At 39.9% G+C, this 8,321-nt stretch overlaps 1 non-coding gene and 1 pseudogene across 1 annotated transcript; both read left to right on the forward strand.

The window, feature by feature from the left end:
• Positions 1 to 523: 523 nt before the first annotated feature.
• Trnan-guu (transfer RNA asparagine (anticodon GUU)) lies at positions 524 to 596 on the forward strand. Its single transcript has one exon. It is a non-coding gene; the product is annotated as a tRNA-Asn (tRNA).
• Positions 597 to 6,398: 5,802 nt separating this feature from the next.
• LOC144635221 (serpin B6 pseudogene) lies at positions 6,399 to 8,223 on the forward strand (annotated as a pseudogene).
• Positions 8,224 to 8,321: the final 98 nt, after the last annotated feature.

Below are 8,321 nucleotides of genomic sequence, written 5' to 3' on the forward strand. Positions count from 1 at the left end.
CCCAGTTGGCAAATCTCAAAGAAGCCATAAAGTTCTGAAAGAAATGTGAAGAAATGCTTCTCGCGGTTCATTTAAAAAAGTATTTATATTAAAAGTCGTGTTATATTTTAAAACATGCTTTATGGACATTTCTTAAATAAACTCTTGTAAAATCGATTTCATTGAGTTTTCTTTTGTTTATTTTAATTGATAATATCAGAGTACCTGACTAGAAACAGACTGGTTTTAATTATGCCACATTTTAATTGTAGCCCTGTCTGGGTCTGTTTGAGTGGTTACCTAAGTGATAAGCTCCAAAAGTTACAGAACCGTGCAGCCAGAGTTATTACCAAATCACCTCTTGATACGAGCTCAAACCACCTCCTGTCCACCCTCGACTGGGAGAGGCTATTTCTTCGACGAAAGAAACAGAAAGCCTTGATAATGTTTAAAACCATGAATGGACTTGCCCCAGATTATCTTCAAAGTCTTTTCTCTCAGCGTCACTCTATTTATAACTTAAGAGACTGTGAGGGAAACCGCCGCCTGGTTAGCTCAGTTGGTAGAGCGCCGGACTGTTGTGCGGGAGGTCGTGGGTTCGAACCCCAGACCGGACCAACACTCAGGGTCTTAAAATAACTGAGGAGAATGTGCTGCCTTTGTAATTATATCTGCAAATGGTTAGACATTCTAGTCTTCTCGGAAAAGGACGATAAACCGCAGGCCCCGTCTCCTGCATCTTCAGTGTTATAATCAGCAGGGGACGTTAAAGAACCCACACACTATTCGCAAAGAGCAGGGCACGAAGCTCCCGGTGTTGTGGTCTGGCCTTTGCAATTGTATCTTAAATTACAGTATGTGTAAAGCGCATTTGAACATATACATATGGAAAATGCGCTATATAAATGCATTATCATCATCATCATCATCATCATCAAAGCTGACGCTACCCAAACCAAATAGCAATTATTTGAAACGAAGCTTTTCTTACAGCGGGGCTTTGTTATGTAATAACCTGCCCAAATGCCTTAAAAATGCTGTATCTGTTAATAATTTTAAGCAAATTATCAAGAAGGTAGCTGATGTATCGGATTCCCACACGGCAATCAGGTAAAGCACTTTTGTTTCTTACTTTAGCTTAATGTAACTGATGGTTTTCCGTGTATAAATAAAGTTTTACATTACTGACGGATACACATTTTTATTCGGGCTGAGGCTGAACCCAAACTGAATGTTCTTATTTTTCTCGTGTTTTTAGCCCGAAAATCGAATGGTTTGAAGTGACGTGCTATCCAGAAAACCGACATGAATGTGACCACGGAGGGTGTAAACTGCAGGTTGCAGGTCGCAGGTTGCAGGTTGCAGGTTGCAGGTTGCAGGTCGCAGGTTGCAGGTTGCAGGTCAGAAAAAAAATCAGAGGTTAACTCTCAGACGTACAGGGGGGGGGTTGGATGCCCCCCCCACGTAAGGTTTTTCCGAAATTTTGAAAAGAGGATTTACTCTACAACGCTGAAACTTTCAGCAGCTGTTCATTCATCTTTTGCGGAAATTTTGCCATATGCCCATGATATTTGACGTTGTCATGGCAACGTCATAATTACAAGCAGGTCTGGCCAAAAATTGTTATTTTTAACATTTTTCTTCATTTTTTTCAATTTTTTCTAACAGAATTCAACGATTTGTTTATTTTTACATTCCATAAGCATTCTCGCTTGATGTTGCATCAATTCCGTTATTTTGTGACCTACTAAAAAAAAGGGGAAATCCAAGATGGCGAATCCAAGGTGGCGGCTTTAATGAGGTCACGTGACCTCATATAACGTCACAGCCAACAAATTATGTCATCTTGTAGAGTGAGCGACGGGCTTTCTACTCAGTGCAAAATTATTTCTCTGTGCCTTAATAGAACAAAAATTCTGGGGATGGGTTTCACTTTTCCCCTTCCTTGTACGCTGGTGGGGGTACGAATTTGCTTGTACGTCCAAGGGTTAAAATGTCCGAAATTTCAGAGAGCGGCAGGACCCAGTGAGTGTCAACGAAACAAGACCTTTATTGTTAAAGTTAAATTTTAACAATTACTTTGAAAATAATCACTACATTTATAGCTGAACTCAATAAACTAATTTCCTTGCTGTTCTGTTAATAGTCAAGTTGACGATCAATAACTAATTGTTGCTGTTGGAAACCTTTTAATTATTATTTGCCAAAAATTTTAATAATACTCGAAATTAAATGATTCAAATTTCCCGAAAACTCAGGTAGATTAAAATAAATTATATTGTTTTTAGCACCTTGCTTTGATTATGAATGTTGTGACACCAGATTTTGATAATGACGAAAATTAAATTATTGCAATTACTCCGAAGTTCGTTTGAATTTAAAAATATTTTTTCTTTAGCATGTTGCTTTGATGGTGAATATCGTAACATCAGTATAAACACCAACGCAAATAACTCAATTAAAACTCGAAATAATTTATCATTTATGATTTGATTTGATTGATTGATTTTGATTTAAAAAATGAAACACAACGTGCCTGCTTTGATGGAACATTAACTAACCAAAGTCAACTCATAAAGTTGACTACTGTAAACGGTCAGTCAAAACTAAACCAACCGATGATGAGTTAAAATATATAAACACAACAGTATAGATCTATCTATCTATTCACATAAATGTCCGTCCTTTTCGGTGAAGTCATAAAATTACCTCAGTTAAAGGGGCTACGTCACGGAGATTTAGCCGATTTTTGGACTAAACTGCACTGAAATTAGTGGTAGGCAACGTAGCCCATGAAAAAATTATCTTTGAAAAACTTAAGGAAGATATACTCTTGATTTGCCGATAGAAATCAAGCTATGGCTATAAATATCACTTTTTTGAAGATGCGCGGAAACCATTTTCAAATTGCAATCCATTTCCATTCCATCCGCGACGTAAGATGCTTGTTTAGTCTCACTACTCTAATATAGCAATTGTTAATAAAAAATGTACCATAATTTTTAGGTTTCAAATGACACAAATATGTTCAAAAATGTTCACATATTTGGTTAAATCAGTGACAAAGCCCCTTTAAATGTTTATTCCGAACTCCTTTCTCAGCTGGGCTCGGTGAAGTTCGTCCAGCCTGCTTTTGATGTCTTCCGATACTTCAACTGCGTCTCCCCCGACACTCGCATTCTTTTCGAGTAGGCATCTTTTTCGCGGGTGATAATACACCTTCTCCTTCTTAGAAGACATCTGCAGGATATTCTTTCCACGAGGCATATACATTCTGAACTCCCGTCTTGAAAGGACGATATTCCAGGGAGATGGAGGATCAAACGTGACGTTTTGTCTGACAGTTCCACCGCAACCGTAGCACTTTCAATATACAGCTTTCACCAGAACTTCGTCTTCTCCAAGGGGTTGACGTTCCTTAACGGTGTGTTCCATACGACGCACGATTCTGTCGTTTTTAAGTTTAAAGATCTTTCCACAGTGTCCCAAATTGCGGAAATTTCCAATGTTGTCTTCCAGGTAATCTTTGCGAGCTAGGAGCTCCCGTGTGTCAATAACGAAAGCCGCATCTTCTGCTACTGCTAATGGCCGCTCCGTGCAAATTCTGTTGCCATCTACGTTCACTTTGAGGATATCCAGTACTTCTTCCAATTGAAACTCTTTCTTTCCTCTCCAGAAATAGGGAGTTTTTTCATTGCCTTGGTAAAATTCAACTGGCCTAAAAATAACAGTACACCACTCAGTGATGTGCTTAAACGTTGAAAATATTTTAATTGTACCGCACCCCGTATAACTGCATGTTTCCTACAAAACTGGATGGGGTGATGACTGTATCAGAAACCTTTTTTCCGCCATCATCTTAACTTAAAATGGCTAAAATTTAATCCAGTAGCGTTTGCAAATTGGCATAAAGGTTTTCTCTAGGAGAAAGGGGGGCCGGGGGGTGGGGTATCTTGACATATCACTATCTTAAATGTTTGCACTCATGAATTTCAGTATCAAATATTAAGTATCGAGATCTTACCTCCAGACGTCATCATCTTCTCGATCAGGTTGTGTACCTTCAGGGCTGTAATCGAGGTCCCTAGGGGGCCAACTATCATTCCGCTCTTCGTCACACGAGCTACTTTCAGAATCTGTAAATCTACTACCGACCGGCAAGTCTGAAAGAAAGCAACACCAAAATTGCAGCCATCGATTTTTATCGATCGTTTTTTATTTGGTTTGATTCAGTATGGGTGATATTACATCCTAAAAGGTGAATACCTCAGTTATTCATTTCGTGATGTAGTGCTATGCCTGTTATGCAGCGAAAATAACGTTAATAAGAAAAGGAGCAAGGTTGTAACTAGCGTATAGGCCACTCGAGAAATACAACCGTAAAATTTCTGGTATGTGCAGCAGCAAGAGGAAAATAACATGGAAATAAATAAGTAATTTATATCCCATTCCGGATATCCTGGGGAATTTTCCTGTGAGATGCCCATGAACGCCACGAGATATCGATGACAATTGATGACAATCGATAGCATTCGATGACAATCGATGTAATTTAGGCAATTTCATTGGTAGCTATCGATGAGTCATCGATTGACCGATTCCAAACGATATCAGTTAAATAACTATCGCAGATTAATATCGATTGGTCCATAATCAAACGACAATTGAATGATCCACGCGAAAAATATGTTTACACGACCAGAACAGAATGTTTTAACGGTAGGAGTGTGATTTTAAGCCTACCAGGCACATTTCATATTTACAATTGACAAATGTCATAGGCGGCCAAACCTCACAACGCAGAGGTGTTTTAATGATTAACTGAACGCGCGAGACGTGACTTTTGCCTTGTGGCATTTGAAGGTGTTGTGTTACGGTTCGCATTTATAAAGGTTTGTACAGAATGGAAAGAAAGCATTCAGAATTATAGCTACATATTTGAGATATTTTGATAACTGCCAATAAAATCAACCTGTCTCTATTCAATGGTAATTCTCGTTTAAGTCTTTTGAGTTTCCGGATTTAAAGGCTGAAGTTTTATTTATAATCCTCTCATCGTGAACTTGGGCCGCACATGAAATGATTGCGTTACTAAGCGGCCTGAGCAGTTTCTCTGTATACCAATGTTCCATACTGTTGTTAAATAGATATTTTTTCCCTATACCACAATGAGGAGTTGGTTTTACGGCTACCTTCAATAGACATAAAGATATATAAGAAAACGAACTGTACCTTGAGATGCCAGATCCGCCGCTTCGTCCTCACTGTATTCCTGGCTACTTTCGTATCTACAAAAGAAATCGTCCATGACGGGTGACACATTGTCTCATGTACACCTAAATCATACACTGAGTTAGGATCCACATCAGTTTAATAACAGAAAGAGCCGTGAAGGCCGGTTCACTTACTGTTCGATGTAGTCCATCTTATCGACGCCACCGTACCGTCGGACCACGTGTAGAGTTGATCATTAACTACTACCAAACCAGGGTGCAAGGCGTTCGGATCTTAATTAGCGAGCGCCTGGAACAGGCTAGGGTGCACTCCGTGAAATCTACGCCAAGTCCTTGTTTTTCTTATCTTAACTAAGTAATCTCAACGTCATATAAATCATGCCGATTACACGCCGCGCAATATAGAAATCCACACTTCCAATTATACGCCGCGCAATTTTGAAATACACACTTCCCCTTTTTTTAGTAGGTCACAAAATAACGGAATTGATGCAACATCAAGCGAGAATGCTTATGGAATGTAAAAATAAACAAATCGTTGAATTCTGTTAAAAAAAAATTGAAAAAAATGTTAAAAATGACAATTTTTGGCCAGACCTGCTTGTAATTATGACGTTGCCATGACAACGTCAAATATCATGGGCATATGGCAAAATTTCCGCAAAAGATGAATGAACAGCTGCTGAAAGTTTCAGCGTTGTAGAGTAAATCCTCTTTTCAAAATTTCGGAAAAACCTTACGTGGGGGGGGCATCCAACCCCCCCCCCCCCTGTACGTCTGAGAGTCAACCTCTGATTTTTTTTCTGACCTGCAACCTGCAACCTGCGACCTGCAACCTGCGACCTGCAACCTGCAACCTGCAACCTGCAACCTGCAACCTGCAGTTTACACCCTCCGATGTGACCACTTATATGGAGCCAGAAGAAAAACTGCTTTAGAAATACATAAGGAATACTTCGGTTTCTTGACATCCCTTGAGTTGATCAACATAAAATGACGTTTTCTTTTTTTCGTCTTTTAGGCTAAGGTTCACGTGCCGTGTACGCGATATCATACACCTTGCGTTCAGAGCCTTGCGTTAGAGTTGGCGTTACAAACGTTATCATAAGAGGTTCCTGGCCAGCGGTTTTCCAGAGGAAAAAATCCAAAATGGCCGTTCTATTTGTGAGGTGAGGCTAGGTGAGGCGGGAATCCATAAACTGAACACAAGAAAATGTCTTCAGCCGTCAAAGACGTCAGAGATTTCACGAGATCAAATAATACTGGCACGAGTAAAAATGCCCGTTCTTCAATGAGTTTTATGTACGTGTCTTCGAGAACGTGCACGTAGCACGAAAGTCGTGTAAAAAAGAAAAAAAAAGTAAACAAGCCGCGACAGGACAATTAGACACGCCCCCATGTGCCGCCTCCACTATATAAAGGACGTCTTGAAAGAACTTTCTATCTTCAGAAACCGTCAAAATGGCTACTTCAGAAAGTGGGGTTGTGGCAAAAGCGACGAACCAATTCGCTCTTGATCTTCATAAATGCCTCGCAGATGGAAATGCCAATGAAAACCTTTTCTATTCTCCTGCTAGTTTAATCATTGCTCTTGCGATGACATCTTATGGAGCCAGGGGAAATACTGCGGCAGAAATAATGAAAGTTCTCCATGTTGCTTCGGTTTCGTCGACTGACCTCAACAAGAGCATGAAGAACTTCATTGACGCCATAAATGGAGCAAGCGACGAGAACAACAAGCTGCGTACAGCAAACAGGCTGTTTGTTCAAAAGAGCTTTGAAATCCTGGAAGCCTTTAAAGAAGGAACTCGCGAGTTTTACGATACGGAACTCGCTCTGGTTGACTACATTACAAATGTGGAGAAAGCCAGAGAAGAGATTAACCGCTGGGTGGAGGAGAAAACAAATGACAAGATCAAAGATCTTATTCTTCCTGGAATGCTGAGCTCAGACACAAGGCTTACTCTAGTGAATGCTATTTACTTCAAAGGTTTGTGGCTTGACCAATTCAAGAAGAAAAATACACATTCTGGGTCGTTCTTTGTGTCTCAGAATGAAGAGATCAAGGTCCAAATGATGTACCTGGAAGCTGATTTCAAGTATTCCGAATCAGAGAAGCTGGCTTGTCAAATACTTGAAATGCCGTACACTGGCAAAAAGATGTCTATGGTAATCTATCTTCCAAATGAAACCCACGGTCTTGCAAAATTAGAAGAAAAGATGACCTATGACAACCTCAACGAGTCTTTTACCTTGCTTGATGAGTCAGTCTTGCCAAAAGAGGTGGAAGTGTACTTGCCAAAATTTAAGCTGACTCAGCAGTTTGACCTCAACGACATCTTGTCCAAGATGGGAGCCAAAGAGATGTTTATTCCTGATAAGGCTGACCTCTCTGGTATCTCGACAGAGCCACTGTTTGTCTCCAAGGTGGTTCACAAGGCCTTTGTCGAGGTGAATGAAGAAGGTACCGAGGTGGCAGCAGCCACTGGTGTTATTGCAAACACAAAGAGCTTTCGCCCAAAGCCGACATTCAAGGCTGACCATCCTTTTCTGTTTCTCATTCGACACAACAGCTCTGGTGCCATATTGTTCCTGGGCCGTCTCATGAAGCCCAGTCAAGAAGATTGAAAGATTTAAACTTTTTTTAAAAAATTTTAGTAAAACATTTAATATGAACCTTTCTGTAAGGGTCTGTTAAATTACACAATTCAGGATTGACTTGTTCTTAGACAACTAAGGACGTTTGATTATGGAATCAACCACTGTAATATGGCATTATGCAAAATTTAAGGAAATGAAATCTACAGGAGTGGAGCCATGGGGATGGATTGGTGGCTAGCCACCCCCCTTGATTAGGAGAAAAATTAAAGTACTGGTTAAAATAAAAAGTGAGGACAATGAGACTGGGTAGAAAGTTAAAAATTGTTAAAAAATTCTGGCTAACAAAAGTTAAAATAGTTGCTGACATCCCTCCACCATGAAATATCTGGGGCTAAAACAGAAAACAAAGTATTTGGTAACAGCCCCCCCCCCCCCCTTGAAAAATTCTGGATCAGCCCTTGCTTTGACTCAACATTTAAACAGATTGTAAGTCAATGAGAGTGTACA

Source organism: Oculina patagonica, chromosome 13 (assembly GCF_052425735.1).
Source record: "Oculina patagonica isolate OP01 chromosome 13, crgOcupat, whole genome shotgun sequence".
Taxonomy (NCBI): domain Eukaryota; kingdom Metazoa; phylum Cnidaria; class Anthozoa; order Scleractinia; family Oculinidae; genus Oculina; species Oculina patagonica.